Here is a 16,500-nt window from a genome sequence, read left to right on the forward strand (position 1 = left end):
ACCGATGAAAAGATGCTCAACATCACTCATTATCAGAGAAATGCAAATCAAAACACAATGAGGTACCATTACACGCCAGTCAGGATGGCTGCTATCCAAAAGACTACAAGCAATAAATGCTGGAGAGGGTGTGGAGAAAAGGGAACCCTCTTACACTGTTGGTGGGAATGCAAACTAGTACAGCCACTATGGAGAACAGTGTGGAGATTCCTTAAAAAACTGGAAATAGAACTGCCATATGACCCAGCAATCCCACTCCTGGGCATACACACCGAGGAAACCAGATCTGAAGAGACACGTGCACCCCAAGGTTCATCACAGCACTATTATAGATGAGCGGACAGGGAGCAAACCTAGATGCCGCATCAGCAAGAAGGTAAGGAAGCTATTGGTACATAAGCACGCGATGAATATTGATCTCAGCATTAAAAAGAGATTCTTGAATCAGTATACATGAGATGGATAAAACTGACGCCCATTATACAGAGCTGAAGTAGGGCCAGAAAGATAAAGACCAATAAAGTATACTAACGCTTATACTGGAATTTAAAAGTGTAACGATAATCCTATTGCAACAGAAAAGAGACACAGATTACAGAACAGAATTTTGGAATCTTGTGGAGAAGGCGAGGTGGGAATGTTTAGAGAGAAGCAGCAATCGAAACATGTATATTATCTAGGCTGAAACAGATCACCAGCCCGAGGATGGATGCATTAGCAAGCTCGGGCCCCTGGTGCACGGAAGACCCAGAGAATCGGTGAGAGGGAGGTGGGAGGGGGGGACTCGGATGGGGAATACATGGTAATACTGGCTGATTGCATGTCAATGTTGACAAAACCACTACATATTGTAAAGTATATTATGCCTCCCAAGTAATATAAAAAAAAAAAAAACTGAAAAAGAAAAAAAATTATAATTTATCTGACTTGATGTCAAATTGTCTCCAAACCCCTCATAATGGTTAACTTTGAACAGTGCTGCAGGCCGAAAGAAAATGAAAAACCGAAACTTTTGTACTGCGTCTACATAATTTTTTCCATTACATCTCTTTGTAATTACATTTAAAATTAATATTGTCCACAGGTCGAATTACTGAGGGTGGTAGGGAAAACAGTTAAAACATTTCAGGTACTAATCTTGCTTCTCCAGGCTTTAGCTTTGCCTGCCTCTGGTAAGCCCATGGTTCCAAAATTATTTTTCATTGAAGAAACATAAAGAGATGATATAAACAGGAGAATATCCTTGCATGGGTATTTTATGTAAAGTGCTTAGAATGGCAAATATTTCACTTTCTGGGGTTGGGAGCTGAGAGGACACGCAAGGTTAGCCAGCCTGCTATATTCTGCTTAAAATCGGTGATAAGAACACCTGTTCTGATGGACTTGGGAACAACATCCCTAAGGTAGACTGCTGTTCTCAAAATGTCAGAAAAGTTTCAAGCAGACTTGGGCTTATCAACGGGTTTTTTACACCTATGCTAAGCATCTTACATCATGTTTTAACTTTGCATCTGGAAATTACTCTTCTAAAAGCATGCATGATTCAGCCAGCTATGAGTGCTCACATAAATCTTTAGCTTTTGCAACGAACGTGGAATCAGAGAGATTATCACTTTTAAATCTAAGCACCAGCAAAGTTTGAAATCCATGTGAAAAGATGTCTTCTAGGATAGCACTTCTCAAATTTCTATGTGGGTGTGAATCACCTGGAGGATCCAGTCAAAACGCAGATTGTGACTCAGTAGGTCTGGGGCAGGCAGGGTCTGAGATGATGAATTACTACCAAACCTCCAGGTGGTCTCCATCCTGCTGCCCATGGACTCTACTTTGAACGACAAGGCTCTAAGACACACATGGGTCTGCTCCTGGGCTTGAGTTCCCTGTGCACGCCATGGTGTCCTTCCACCTTGCAGAGGAGCTAGTGCCTGTGCTGCAGTGAATGACTGCTCCTCCTTCAGGCTGCCTGACTACCTGGGATGGCAAGTGCTACCGAGTAGCACTCTGACTATGAGATGGCCACGAGGGGCTGCACTCAGGAGACCTTGACTTGTCCTTGCACCCAATGGCTTGGGTTTGCAGGGTCCTGCCCTCTCGGGACATGAACGTTCTCAGGAAGAAGTGCCCCCTCTCATGAGAGCTAGTCTGACATTTTCCTCCTCTACTTTCCCATCATGTTCTTATCTCTGCTTCCATCACCATTTAAAGCCCCCTCTAAAGCCTCCATTAAAATTTTGTTCTTATCTCTTCTTCAGTCTCATTTTTGTTTGACTTGCTGCCCCCTGCCACTGAGTCTCCCTGTCTCTAGGGATCCCATGATTCACAGGTTGAGTTTAGCTTTTTCACTCTCCTTGGTTTTTTGTTTTTTCCCCCAGTGTTCACAGCTTCCTTTCTTCTCTACCCAAGACTTTCACATACTATCTCTACACTCAGGTTCAGAAAGATCTGGGAAGCAAGAGTCAAATGGGAGTGGCACTGTTACAGTGAGGGCTGTCTAAATCTATAACCTCCTAAAATGATCACACCTTTTAACCCAGTCCTTCCACTCCTAGGCATTTATTAAGAAAACAGGTAAAGACACAGGCAAAGATACCTGTACCAGATGTCTACTGCAGACTTGTTTATAACAGCAAAAAATTCTCTAAACGAGTGGTTAAGCAAATGACAGTATATCAAAACTATAGATATTATTTTGGCATTAAAGGTGAAAATACTCATAAAAGTTAAGTGAAATAATATAATGACACCAATGCATATATTAAAATTTCAATATTATTAAGATATACATAGTAAAGAACTAACAAGAAACATGCCCAGTTAGTAACAGTAATAGTTTTCTTTGGTTGATGGAATTATAGATGTTATTTTTATAACTTTTATATTTCCTATGTTTTCTACAGTGGAACTGTTTTCTTTTATTTAAAAAATCTTAATATTTAGGAAAATACCTTAAATATAAAAATGGTTTACTTTATACATTTAGATAATAGATCCCACTCACAGATAATGTAACTGTTTGAATATTAGGGCAGCTTTGTACTCACATTAGAGTTTCCACTGAATACTGTAAAATACTAAATCGAATAGCTGTAATAAATGTTCCCTCAGCAAAAATGTTTACACACAATCATAGGCTTTCAGACAAGGAACTGGGATATGATCTGCCCACATCTTTTTCCTAAATATAGTAATGGCTTTTGCCAAATTCTCACATTCTTTCTCTAGTGACAAATTCATTTAAGATGCAATTCCTCAACTGGCTAGCAAACTAGCTTGACTATTTTTGGCATAATTACAGATAATTAGGCAGCGTCTCAGAGTAATGTGACTTTCCACCACTGCAAAGAAAGTAATTTGCACTTACAGCATGAGTCTCTTCTGTCTCTGTATTCTGCAGTATCAACATTTTGCCTCTCCCCTATTAGTTAATGCCTGACTTGGGGGGCTGAGGGCTGTGCCAGGGTAATGTCTTGAGGGAGGATTTATCATGTAAGGACCAAGCAATTAGAACATCTTTTGCAGTAACAGAGTTCCAGCAGTCATTGGACAGGCTACACACTTGAGAGACATTTCCTTGACTTCAACATCTCCTGGTGAGATAATGCCACTGTGCCTTTCTTTGTACAAAGAGTCCCCAAGGAAATGAGTCCAGCCAGGTCCCATGGCTCCCTTCTAGATTACAGTCAAGGTACCCAGAACCCCAGAACTTCCACTCAATTCTTTGATGATGTCATGTCATTTATCCCATAGAGGAGGCTCATGGAGTTGTCAAATTATTTTTCTAGTATTCTCCTGGAATTAATTTATTATCTATCCAACCATTCTTCCATTTCTTATGTCATATATTTAACCTGCCCATCTGTAAACTCACCTATCCACCCATTCATCCACCTATCCATTTGCCCATCCACCAATTCATCCTTTTTTTTTTTTTTTTGGACTAACATTAAGTAATTATGCACCAGGAACCATATTAGTCACTGATGAAGATGTTATGGTCCCCTGACTTGATGCCCTCATAGTCTAGGAGGTGAGATGGGCGCACAGATGCTGCAAAGTGATGAAGAATGAGAGAACGGAAAGGGAGTTGACATGATTTCACCAAAGGAGTGGTGCTTGTTTTAGTCGCTAAGTCGTGTCCGACTCTTTGCAACCCCATGGACTGGAGCCCACCAGCCTTCTCTGTCCATGGGATTTCCCAGGCAAGAATACTGGAGTATTGGAATGGGTTGGTGTTTACTTCTCCAGGGGATCTTCCCGACCCAGGGATCAAACCCATGTCTCTTGCATTGGCAATGGAGGGATCAGAAAAGACCCCCTGGATGCTGTCTTAAAGAATGAGAGCATTTTGCCAGGTAGAGGAGAGAGGGGTGCAAATCCAGGCTGAATGAATATACAAGCAAAGACACGGAAACATTCAGATACAAGATATGTGGGAAGATGAGAAACAGCACCAGGAGTGTGCACTGAAATGAGGAGGCTGTGAGGCTGGGGAATTCGTAAGAAGGCAGTTGTAACTGTATAATAGCGTATTTCATGGTCAAGACCATTTGTTCATTTGATTGGTTTAAAGCAAGGTTGTGACATGATATGATTAATGCTAAAAGAGTAATGGGCAGGTGTGAAGCATATACTGGAGGTGGATTCATCCACCAGCAAGCGGGAGGGACAAGGGGGCACATAAGAGATGTTTTCCTAGAGTAGAAGGTTCAATGAACAGGACCTGGTCGGGCAGGGAGAAGGAGAAATTTAAGGCAACGCAGAGATTTCTAACTTGGGAGCTGGGTTTACCATCAGTGGAAATGGAGAATCCCAGAAGTGAAACAGGCTAAAAGCATGGTCACTTCCATCTCATTCACTATTTCACTTATTTATGGGATGTTCAGTGACTGTCCACTATGTGTCAGCCACAAAGACTACATCAGTGAACAAGATGGACATGGCTCTGTCCCATGGAACTTTCTGCCTCATTTTCACAAGTAAAACATAGCTATTCCTCCATCAGAAGGACTGCTGTCTTCCTCCTTCCTGATGGGCCTGCAGCTGGAATCCCCAGGAACTTCTCCCCAGACCTGTCTGCATGCCTGGGCCAACTCCTCCATTAAGGGCAGAACTTGCCAACTGATGAACTGCTTGGCGATTGACCTCCTATCAGTCAATCCTCTGTCACTAAGACTCTGTTGTCAGCAGTCTTCAATCACCAGATGTCACTGATGGCTCCCTACTGCACATGACTGTGAAACTACATCACTCCTCAGATGAGGATTAAGTCATCCAAGCACATGCTCGGAGGCTTTGCCAAGAGTGCCGACAACTTGACAACTCCCATCCTTCCCTGCCCCTGGGATGGAAGAGGTTCTTTAGGGGACAAGATGTTTCTAGTTTTCCCTGGCTTGAAGCTCCTGCTAGATAGCTGACCAAGAGATACGACAGGCGCTCTGTGTCTTGGTTAAACACTGGGGTTTCAGCGATACTGGAGCCCAGAGTGCCTGGCTGTTTGGCAGAACGCGTTTCCCGGAAGAGCATGCTGTTGTGAATCTTGCAAAGTCAGGCCAACGAGCTGTGACCTTTGTTCTCGAAAAGGAGTCCCCAACCTCCAGGATCTAAAGCCTGATGACCTGAGGTGCAGCTGATGTAATAATAACATAAACAAAGTGCATAATAAGTATAATGCCCTTGAATCTTCTCCAAACCACCTCCCCCCCAATTCGGTCCATGGAAAAACTGACTTCCACGAAACCAGCCACTGGCGCAAAAAAGGCTGGGGACCACTGCCCTAGAAGGCAAGAGTGTTTCCAACCTGGGGTAGCCAGTGCTAATTAGTGCTTTCTGCGTGGTCAGCTAAGTCTCCATTTGGTACCAATGACCCTGATTGTATCGGCAAGCCAGCAGGGAAGACAGACATACGGAGTTAAAACCAGCCTTTGCTGGCCCCCTCTCTTTCCCTTGGTGCCTCCAGCAGTGACAGATGCTTTGATGACGGGAACAAGCCTTCAGAGCCCCCCTCCTTCCACTTCTCCTCTCAAGGATTACGGAGAACGCCGCTCTCTTCAGTTGGTGGGTTTAGCTTTGCCTTTTTCTTATTGGAAATTCAGTGTGGTGGTGGTTTCACTCACTCGGTTTCTCATGCTGTGCACACTTCTGTGTGTGTTTGTGAGTATGGACGAGTGTGACGTGAGGGGTAAAGCTGTGGTCACAGTGCTGTGGAGGGGGTGGTACCCCACGCTGGGATATCATCACCAGCCAGACTGGGGACCCCAGAGGGGTATGCTCGAGGGCACAAGCTGGCGGAGCATGTGGCAGCTGCCACGTGGAGGGCTGCCTGGGGGTTCATGTCATTCTCCTGTGCTCCCCACCACGAGGCTGCTCAGCCTGTACACAACTTCATCCATTCAAAATGCTGACACAGCACTTACTTCTGAAATTCCTTTTTTTTTATTTTGCCTATTTTCAAATAGGTGCTCAGCACAGAGAAAGCGAGAGGGATGGGGTAAAGGAGGGATGGAGAGTCTGCAGATGGGGGCTGTTCCTGGGACTGACTTTTGGGCGCTCCCGTGGGCTCTCACAGGTTAGACCCAAGGACTCTATCACCCCGTGTCTGCATCTGTGTCCTTGCCTCTGAAGGCACTGTCCTGACAGCTCAGAGAGTGCAGTGAACGGCATGTGAACAGAGGTCAAGCTTGGCTTTCATGAGGTCACTCGGCCTCTTCCTGCTCCTCCAAACTTCAGAGTGGTTCTTGATTTGCCGGCTGCTGACGAGCACTCAGCCAGACAGGAAAGGAAACTATGCAGATGGGGACGTGTGGGGGGAGGTGAATCTCACTTTTCCTTAGTTTTCTTAAGGAGAAAAATGACACACGAGGAGGCAAATAAAACCCTCAGATGAAAATGCTATTAAAGTGCTTGTTACCCTTGCCTGTTCATTACAACAATGGTAGCAAAGCCCTTAGAATGAAAGGGCTGGAGGTTTCTCCTCAAGGCAGAAGGAAGCAGTGAATGGACATTGGAGGGTAGAGCCTAGGGAGGTGGGACTCAGGAGAAGGGTGGTCAGACAGGCACCAACAGGGTGGAGAGGCTGCTTTCCTAGAACCGGTGAACAGTTGGAAAGAAAATAAGCTATCTTCATGCTTGGATGTTTCATGCCTCAAAAAGCCACTCATGGTCTTCACTCACCCCCTTCCCCATAAAAGAACTGGGTCTTCAAGGTCTCCAGTTCTCAGAGGATGGCATGACCCTTCACCTTGTTAGATGAGATCTGAGAGTCATCTTTGACACTGTGTCTTGCATCTAAAGCAGAGTTTCTCAGTCTCAACACTATTAACATTTGGGACCAGGTAAGTCTTTGTTGGGGATGGGGCTTTCCTGTGCATTGTGGGATATTCAGCAGCATCCCTGGTGTCTGCCTATTAGGTGCCAATAGCACACCCTTCAGGGCTTCCCAGGTGGCTCAGAGGTAAAGAATCTGCCTGCAAATGAAGGAGATACAGGCGATGGGGGTTTGATCCCTGGGTTGGGAAGGTTCCCTGGGGGAAGAAATGGCAACCCACTCCAGTATTCTTGCCTGGGGAATCCCCTGGACAGAGGAGCCTAGCGGGCTACAGTCCTTGGGGTCTCAAAAAGTCAGACACGAATGAGCGACTAAACAACAAGAAGCACAACCTTCCCCAAAACTCTGTGCTTTGCTCCCCACTAGATGCTACCACAGAAGTCTCCAGACATTGCCAGATATTCCCACATTGTCCCTCATTTAGAACCACTGAGCTGAAGTAAACCACCATCAGGTTCTGCCTAGTTTATCTTCCAAGTCTGCCCACCTCTCCCCACGCTGCACCCTCACCACTAGGTTTAAGTGGTGGTTACCTCCCACCTGGACACCTGCTCCAGTAAGTCTTCTCAAGCCCCGCCTGCCTCCTCCAACCCACTTTCCAGGCAGCAGCCCAGTTGATGATTCCAGAGTCAACTCTGCTCATATCACCTTCCCATACAAAACCTATGGTGGCTTTCCTGTGCTCTGAGGATATAGATGAGGATTCCTAACAGAGGTTAAAGAATCCAGCCACATGCGGAGAAAAGGGAACCCTCCTACACTGTTGGTGGGAACGTAAACTGGGGCAGCCATCTATGAAGAACAGTCTGGAGGTTCCTCAAAAAACTAAAAATAGAACTACCATATGATCCTGCAATCCCACTCTGGGGGATATGTAAGAAAACAATGAAAACTCTAATTCAAAAAGATGTGTACATCCCAACGCTCATAGCAGCACTATTTACAATAGCCAAGACATGGAAACAGCTTAAATGCCCATCAACAGGAATAGATAAGGAAGATATGGTATATATACACAATGGAATACTATTCATCCATAAGAAACAATGAAATAATGCCATTTGTAGCAACGTGGATGGACTTAAAGATGATACCAAGTGAAGTAAGTCAGACAGAGAAACAGAAATGTCACACAACATCACTTCAGATATGTGGAATCTAAAAAAAATGATAAAAATGTAATTATTTATAAAACAGACTCACAGCTATAGAAAACAAACTTATGATTATGAAAGGGGAAAGAAGCCGGAGTGATAAATTAGGGATTTAGGATTAACAGACACACACTACTCTATATAAAATAGATGAACCACAAGGACATACTATACAGCACAGGGAACTATATTCAGTATCTTGTAATGATGGATAGTGGAAAAGAATCTGAAAGAGAAAACACACCCATAACTGAGTCACATGTCTGTACCCCTGACACACAGTAAATCAGTTAGAAAAAGAAAAAGGAAAGAGTTGAGCATGGCCCGCTTCGCTGCTTGCCTCACACCATTCTCCTCCTGCCATCAGCTCCTGCTGCCCGTGAAAGGTCCTTCCTGCCTCATGTCCCCTCCAGCTACACATCCTTCTTCCTCCTTCACCCACTTTGGGATCAAGATTCCACAACTACTTCTCTGGGGTCTCAAGCTTCCCAGACCCCTACATGTCAAGGCTCCTAGTTAGACACTCTTAAAGCAAAGCACGTCTTTCCTTCTTAGCTTTCATTACGGTTCATAACTCCACACTGATCTGTGCCTCATCTGATTGAAGCTCCTCTCTATCACTAGACTCTAAGTTCCATGAGTTGCAGGGGTCATGTAGGTTATCACGTGTCAGCCTACCCCTGGCACCTAGCACAGTGCCTGGCATATAAACTTTTGCTGAAGGGATGGAAATATGTGGAGATGGCCTGATGGGTTAAAATCCTAGCCAATGGTGGTCCCTGAACTTGAAAGCAAGGCTTTCAGGATCATAAACGTACCTCCCATTCACTACTGTTGTTTTACCTTCATGCATTTCTTCATTTCACAAGTCTTTCTTGAGAACTTACTATGTGCCAGATGCAGACTGACACTAATTATTTCAGACCAGATGGGCTTGGCCATGGTGATGCAGTGTGTCCCCGTCTAGCAGTAGAGACAGCCATCAACCTAGCAGCAACAACCCTCGGGGGACTGTGAAAGGGGCAGTGCTGACACGCAGAAGGCTGGTGAGTGCTCTGAGGCCACGGGACAGAGGCCGCCACAGCTTCTCCTCTGTGTCATTGTTTTTTCAGACGAAGCAGAAAAGGACAGCTTTATTGCTTTGCCAGGCAAATGGAGACACACCAGGCTTCTGCCTCAAAACACTATGTGTCTGACCACATCATTGTTTCTTACTTAACTACACAGAAAGTGTGAGTTGAGTTTCTTTGAGAAAAGACAGGGAGGCATAGTATAAAACAGGAGTTAACCTAGATGTCATTGATTTGCAGAAATGGCACCAATCTGAAGATGTTATTTGGCATTTATATTGTTGCTCACTCAGTCATGTCCAACTTTTTGTGACCCCATGGACTGAAGCACACCGGGCTTCTCTGTCCTTCACCGTCTCCATGAGTCAAACTCATGTCCGTTGAGTTGGTGTTGCTGTCCAACCATCTCATCTCATGGCATTTATATTGCACTGCCTAAATGGATTTCCAAATGTTTGTTTTCAGAATGCCTTGAACTCAGAGAAATAAGGCACAATAGCATTTCTTACTTGATTAAAAAAAAATCAGTGGCATGGCCAACAGATGAATAACTGGTACAGTTGGAAATAAAGCTTTAAATTAAGTTAGGACAGTTGAGCAGTCATCTGTGGCCACTTGCTACCTGTGGATTCACTGTGGGGTGATGAGGATGCCAAGGTTCTGGGGCTACTAAGACAAAGAAAACAAAAGTCTTGTCCTTTAGGAGTTTACAGCTTCCAAGAGGAAGGGAGCCACACAAATCTCTGCATGGATGTAAAACTGCTATTGTGGGAGTATAAGTGCTTCTGTCTCATTATTCAGGCATCAGTCCAAACCTCACCTCCATGAGACTTTCTCTGATCACCTTGACCTCACCCTCTCCTCTGCCAGTTACCTCCTCTCTCATTACTTCATATTAATTTCCTCATAGCACCTGTCTTTTTCTGAATTACACAGTAGTTTATGTCTTATGTTATACTGATTCCCCAGCTAGAATGTAAGCTGTACACCATATGGCTCCCCTCCATACTCTAGAGCCTAAAATAGCACCTGGTAGGTGGTTGGCACTGAATGAATGAATGGATGGATGGACGGACGGATGGATGAATATTCTGAGGGAAGGCCAGTCAATCCTCCCTTGGGAGGTTGAAGAAAGCTGCAGAAGAGAGGTGATATTTGAACTGGGTCTTGAGGTAGGAGTTCCTTGGGTGGATGAGGAGGGAATCATTAGACATAAATATTTTCACTTTTGGAGGTACGGGAAGAGGGATGGTAGACTCTAAATGATGGTGGGACAGGAAGCATGGCAGGTTGTGAAAGGGAGTGAAGGCCACGCTCCAAGAAAGGAGACTTTCCCCTCTCGGGATGTTGCAGATAATGAGACTTTTTAAGCACTGGAAAGGTGGGGCCAGATCTCTAATCCACAAATCTTCCTCCAGTGGCTCGAAAGAATGAGGCTGGTTACTGAGAAAATTAATGAATCTTTCCCAGGAGAGAGGAACAGAATTTGTAAGCATCTAATTGAGGACATCGGCAAAACTATTTTGTTTTTTTGGTCTTTGCTGACATCAGAAATCCTTTAAAATCCCTCAGCTCCCACTGTAAAGTTGTCTTAGGCACTGAGCATGTTGAACCGTGCATGGAAGGTTTCCACATCTTCCCACCCAGGGTCATCTGGGATTTAACACTGAACAACTTGGAAGAAGGGCTAAGAAGCTAAAGGACTAATTAAGTCCCGATTGGGTAAAGAACATGGGTTTCTAACAATGAGTTTGTGAGGTATTTTTAAGTATTCCCGGAGAGAGGTGAACAGAATAAAAGCTTCATCATTAAGTATCTTCCCAGTAAATGGAGTCTCCTCATTAGTTAAAAGAAAGTCTCATCAATTAAGAGTTATATATTGTACTCACAAATTTCTTTCTTAATGTCTATAAGTATAATGGCTGGTAATGTGAGCAGGACTAATATAAATATTACTGTGGCCAGGCACTGTCAAAGATATTTTATATTCTTTAATTCTAGTGGACATCCTTTGAGCTATTAGTTGTCCTCATTTTGCAGGTGAGGCAACAAAAAGTGAAGGGTCAAATCCATTGCCCAAGACCATGCAGCCAGTAGGTAGCAGAGCAGGCACATTAACCCAGGTTCAAACACAGACTATAACAGGGATCAAAACTACAGACACAGGAGTCTGATAGCCTGGGCTGTGGGAGCCGACTACCCAATGCCATGTGCTGTCAGGTTGACCATTCAGCCTCAAAGCTAGGGATTCCTCGTCTGGACTGTGGGATCATGAGGTCCCTGCTTCAGAGACACACTGTCAGTAGAGGCACTGTCCCAGGTTCACTGAGAGGATGGGCGCCAAGCACTCTGCATGGAGCCTGACGCCTGGAAACCACTGGATACAGTTCATTGTCCGCACTGCAGGAGTGGCTGAAACATCTGTTTTAATCCTGGAGCGGTCCAACTCCACTGCAAACAACCAGATGCTAAATGACACAGCCACACTCTCCCTGGTCCTCCTGCCACTGGCCACACCAAACCTCACTCATGAGATGCTCCCAAAATCAAGGTCTTGCCCACTGGGGCAACTTCATGTCCACTCTACTTTTCTTGGCCAGGGTTTTTCTGCCTTGGTATTCTGAGTCTCTGTGGTTGTGGTTGTCCTGTACACGCAGGGTGCTCAGTGGCAGCCCTGGCCTCTTCCCATTAGGTGCTGGAAGCTCTCCCTTTATTGTGATAACCAAAAATGTCTACAGACATTGCCAGATAATCTCTGGTGGCACAATCGCTCCCTAGTTAGGAACCGCTGGCTCAGGTGAAAATTCACAGTGATTTATGAAGCTGAAGACCAAACTAGAGGTTTCGAGGATTCAAAGAGGTAGATCGTCCCTTACTCGAACAGTTCACAGCACTTACTAAATTGAGATGAATTCTCACTGGGGAGGCAAGGCAGGGCAATCAACAAATTACCATAGATGGGGAGTTCATCAAACTCCTGCTACCCGTCCACAGTGTTTCCTAGATTGTTAATTTCCCAATAAAGGAGCCATGCCATTTAATAAGCATTCTGTCATGGCTCCATAAAGTGGAATGGAAGCATGGGGCCCCAGTGAGGGTCTCTTTCACATTTTTAATGAGAAGTCACAGCTATGTTCACTCACTCAACATTTATAGAGTGCCTGCTATATGAAATATCACATATTAAGCCTGTAACAGCATTGGGAAACGATTGAAGTCTTTTATGCCAAACTGCCTCATGGAAGGAATACTAATTGATTTTTCTAAATAGTTACTGAAAACCTACTATGTGCCGAGTCATAAGCTAGGCTCTGGGTAGAATGTGCTGAGAGAAAAGGATATTTACTGTTCCTGCGCTCTTTAGACCTAGAGTCAAGCCATGGGTCTCAGTGCAGTGTCCTTTGACCAGCAGCACCAGCCTTACCTGCTGTTATGGACTGAACTGTGTCTTCCCCAAAGGAGATGTCAAAGTCTTAACCCCAGTACTTAAGAATGTGACTTTGTTTGGGAATAGGGTCTCCATAGAGGTAAACAAGATAAAATGATAAAATGTATCCAGTACGATGGGTCTCTTGATGTAAAGGGGAAATTAAGACAGAGACAAATTATTTGCAGAGGGAGGGCCATGGGAGGACACACAGGGGAAATGCCCTATGAAGACAGAGGGCGAGGAGATGCAGCCACAATCCAGGGGACACCAGGGACTGCAGGGAGAGCAGGAGACAGAGGAGGTAAGGAAGGCGCCTCCCCTGACCCATCAGAGAGCATACCCTCAACAACAATTTGCTCTTAGACCTGCAGCCTCCAGAAATGCAATAGAAGACATTCCTGTTGTTTTAAGCCACTTAGTTTTTGGTACTTTATCATGGCAGCCCTAGGAAACTAATGTACCTGAAAATGTGGTAGAAATGCAAATTCTTGGTTCCCACCCCAGATCAGAGGCCCTGTGCTGTGTTTGGAGATCTGGCAATCTGTGTCTTAACAAGGCCTCCTGGGGCTGCTGATGCATGCCGGAGTGCGGGAACTACCGATGTAGAGCAGTGGTTCTCAAGCCTGGCTGCCCATTAGATTTACCAGGGTGGCCTTAAAACAAAAACAGCGTCCTAGAAATTCTGACAGGGGTTCTGATAGGATGATTCTAATGTGCACCTAGGCTAAGAATGGCTGGTCTAGAGCGATGTCTCTCAAATGTGAGTGTGCAGGTCTCAGCAGGAATGGCGTCACCCAGGAGTTTTGTGAAAATGCAGATTCTGATCCAGTTGGGTTGGCGTGGGGCCTGAGACCTGCATTTCTAATGTGCTCTGGGTGGATATCTTGTTGGTCCAGGGCTTAAGAAGTAAGGGTCGTGTAGCTCTAACACTGAAGTTGATGGTAGTAACAGCTAATGCATATTCATTGAGTGCCTTCCAAATGCCAATCATTGTGCCAGGGAATGGAATACACTGACTGAGGAGAGAGACACAGCCTGAGTACCGTGAGGTCTGAATTCTGTCTAGGGTTTTTGCCTTCCCACAGGAAAGGACCTTATTGAACCTGTGAACAGCCCTGATAAGGCAGAGCTGAGTCTCACGTCAGGCAGAGCAGGGCTAATGGCTGTTACAGATAAACCACCACGTCTCAACAGCTTAGCCAGTAAACATGAACATACTCAGGTATGCTCTGGTATGTCAGGGAGGGTTCTGGCATCAAGGTCCTTCCTTCTTGGACTAGGCCCTCCTTTCAGTCCCTGGAGTGCTGTTCTCAGTTCAGTTGGTGGGTGGTGACACAGGGTGAGGAGGCCTCGGAGTGGTCTAATGACTTCCACCAAATTCCACTGTCTTTGATCCATGGCCCTGCCCAGTTTTGAGGACATTGGGAGATTCAGCCTAGCCACGGCCAGAAGAAAAGGAAATGGGTTTGGTGAATACACTGCCTCTATCACAATCTGGAAAAATGAATCAAGTTGGTCAGATGAAGAAAGGGAGAAAGTAGTATGAGAGTGAGGTACCAAGAGCATACAATGAATTTTGGTAAGTATTCAAATAAGCTAACCAAATGTCCATAGCTTCTCGGGTTACTATTTTCCTTACAAGAACAGTTACAGTAATCTACTTAGGTCTTCAATGCTTCAATAGTGTGCCATGTTAAAACATTTCTATGGGCCTTGAATAGATATTTCTCCAAAGAAGATGTACAAATGGCCAATAAAAACATGAAAAGGTGTTGAAAATCACTAGTCATTAGGGAAACATAAATCAAAACTACCGCAAGATACCATCTCATACCCATTAGGATGGTTACTATTAAAAAGGATGTGGAGAGGTTGGAATCTTGTACTCTATTGGTGGGAATGTAAAATGGTACAGCTGCTGTGAAAAACCAAAGGGTGGTTCCTCAAAATATTAGAAATAGGATTTCCATATGATCCAGCAATCCTAGTTCTGGGTACCCCAAAGATTTGAAATCAGGGTCTTGAAGAGATATTTATACATCTAAGCTCATAGAAGCATTATTCACAATTGCCCATTATTCACAATGTGAATCATTATTCACAATGTGGGAGTGACTGAAGTGTCCACTGACAGATGAATGGATAAACAAAATGTGGTCTATACATATAATGTACTATTCAGTTCAGTTCAGTTGCTCAGTCATGCCAGACTCTGCAACCCCATGAACTGCAGCACACCAGGCCTCCCTGTCCTTCACTATCTCCTAGAGCTTACTCAAACTCATGTCCATTGAGTCAGTGATGCCATCCAACCATCTCATCCTCTGTCATCCCCTTCTCCTCCCAGCCTCAATCTTTCCCAGCATCAGGGTCTTTTCAAATGAGTCAGTTCTTTGCATCAGGTGGCCAAAGTACTGGAGTTTCAGCTTCAGCATCAGCCCTTCCAATGAATACTCAGGATTGATTTCCTTTAGGATGGACTGTTTGGATCTCCTTGCTGTCCAAGAGACTCTCCAGAGTCTTCTCCAACACCACAGTTCAAAAGCATCAATTCTTCAGCATTCAGCTTTCTTTATAGTCCAACTCTCATATTCATACATGACTACTGGAAAAACCATAGCTTTGACTAGAATCGACCTTTGTTGGCAAAGTAATGTCTCTGCTTTTTAATATGCTGTGTAGGTTGGTCATAACTTTTCTTCCAAGGAGCAAGCGTCTTTTAATTTCATGGCTGCAGTCACCATCAGCAGTGATTTTGGAGCCCCCCCTCCCCCAAATAAAGTTGGCCACTGTTTCCACTGTTTTCCCATCTATTTGCCATGAAGCAATGGGACCAGATGCCATGATCTTGTTTTCTGAATGTTGAATTTTAAGCCAACTTTTTCACTCTCCTCTTTCACTTTCATCAAGAGGGTCTTTAGTTTTTCTTCGCTTTCTGCCATAAGGGTGGTGTCATCTGCGTATCTGAGGTTATTGATATTTCTCCCAGCAATCTTGATTCCAGCTTGTGCTTCATCCAGTACAGTATTTCGCATGATGAACTCTGCATTTAAGTTAAATAAGCAGGGTGACAAAATACAGCCTTGACGTACTCCTTTCCCGATTTGGAACCAGTCTGTTGTTCCATGTCCAGTTCTAACCGTTGCTTCTTGACCAGCATACAGATTTCTCAGGAGGCAGGTCAGGTGGCCTGGTATTCCCATGTCTTTAAGAATTTTCCACAGTCTGTTGTGGTCCACACAGTCAAAGGCTTTGGCATAGTCAATTAAGCCAAATGGACTATTATTCAGTCTTAAAAAGGAAGTGAATTCTGTAACATGCAGAATATGCAACATGGATAAACCTTGAGGACATTACAGTGAAATAAACCAGTCACAAAATTACACACACTGTATGATTCCACTTAAATGAAATACTTAGAGTAATCAAAATCATATAGGCAGAAAGTAAAATGACTCCCAGGGGCTGGAGGGGGAGGAGAATGGGGAATGATAGTTTAGTGGGTATAGAGTTTCGGTTTTA

General features: G+C 44.4%; 1 protein-coding gene and 1 long non-coding RNA gene across 3 annotated transcripts in view; both read right to left on the reverse strand.

Moving 5' to 3' along the window:
- Window positions 1–16,500, reverse strand: part of CDH13 (cadherin 13) — a 980,233-nt gene that overhangs the window by 168,445 nt on the left and 795,288 nt on the right. The window lies entirely within an intron of this gene.
- On the reverse strand, window positions 350–14,841 carry LOC122420465. Its single transcript, XR_006263290.1, has 3 exons — window positions 14,829–14,841; window positions 12,380–12,383; window positions 350–894 (listed from the first exon to the last, which is right to left on the reverse strand). It is a non-coding gene; the product is annotated as an uncharacterized LOC122420465 (long non-coding RNA).

Source organism: Cervus canadensis, chromosome 18 (genome assembly GCF_019320065.1).
Source record: "Cervus canadensis isolate Bull #8, Minnesota chromosome 18, ASM1932006v1, whole genome shotgun sequence".
NCBI classification, from domain to species: domain Eukaryota; kingdom Metazoa; phylum Chordata; class Mammalia; order Artiodactyla; family Cervidae; genus Cervus; species Cervus canadensis.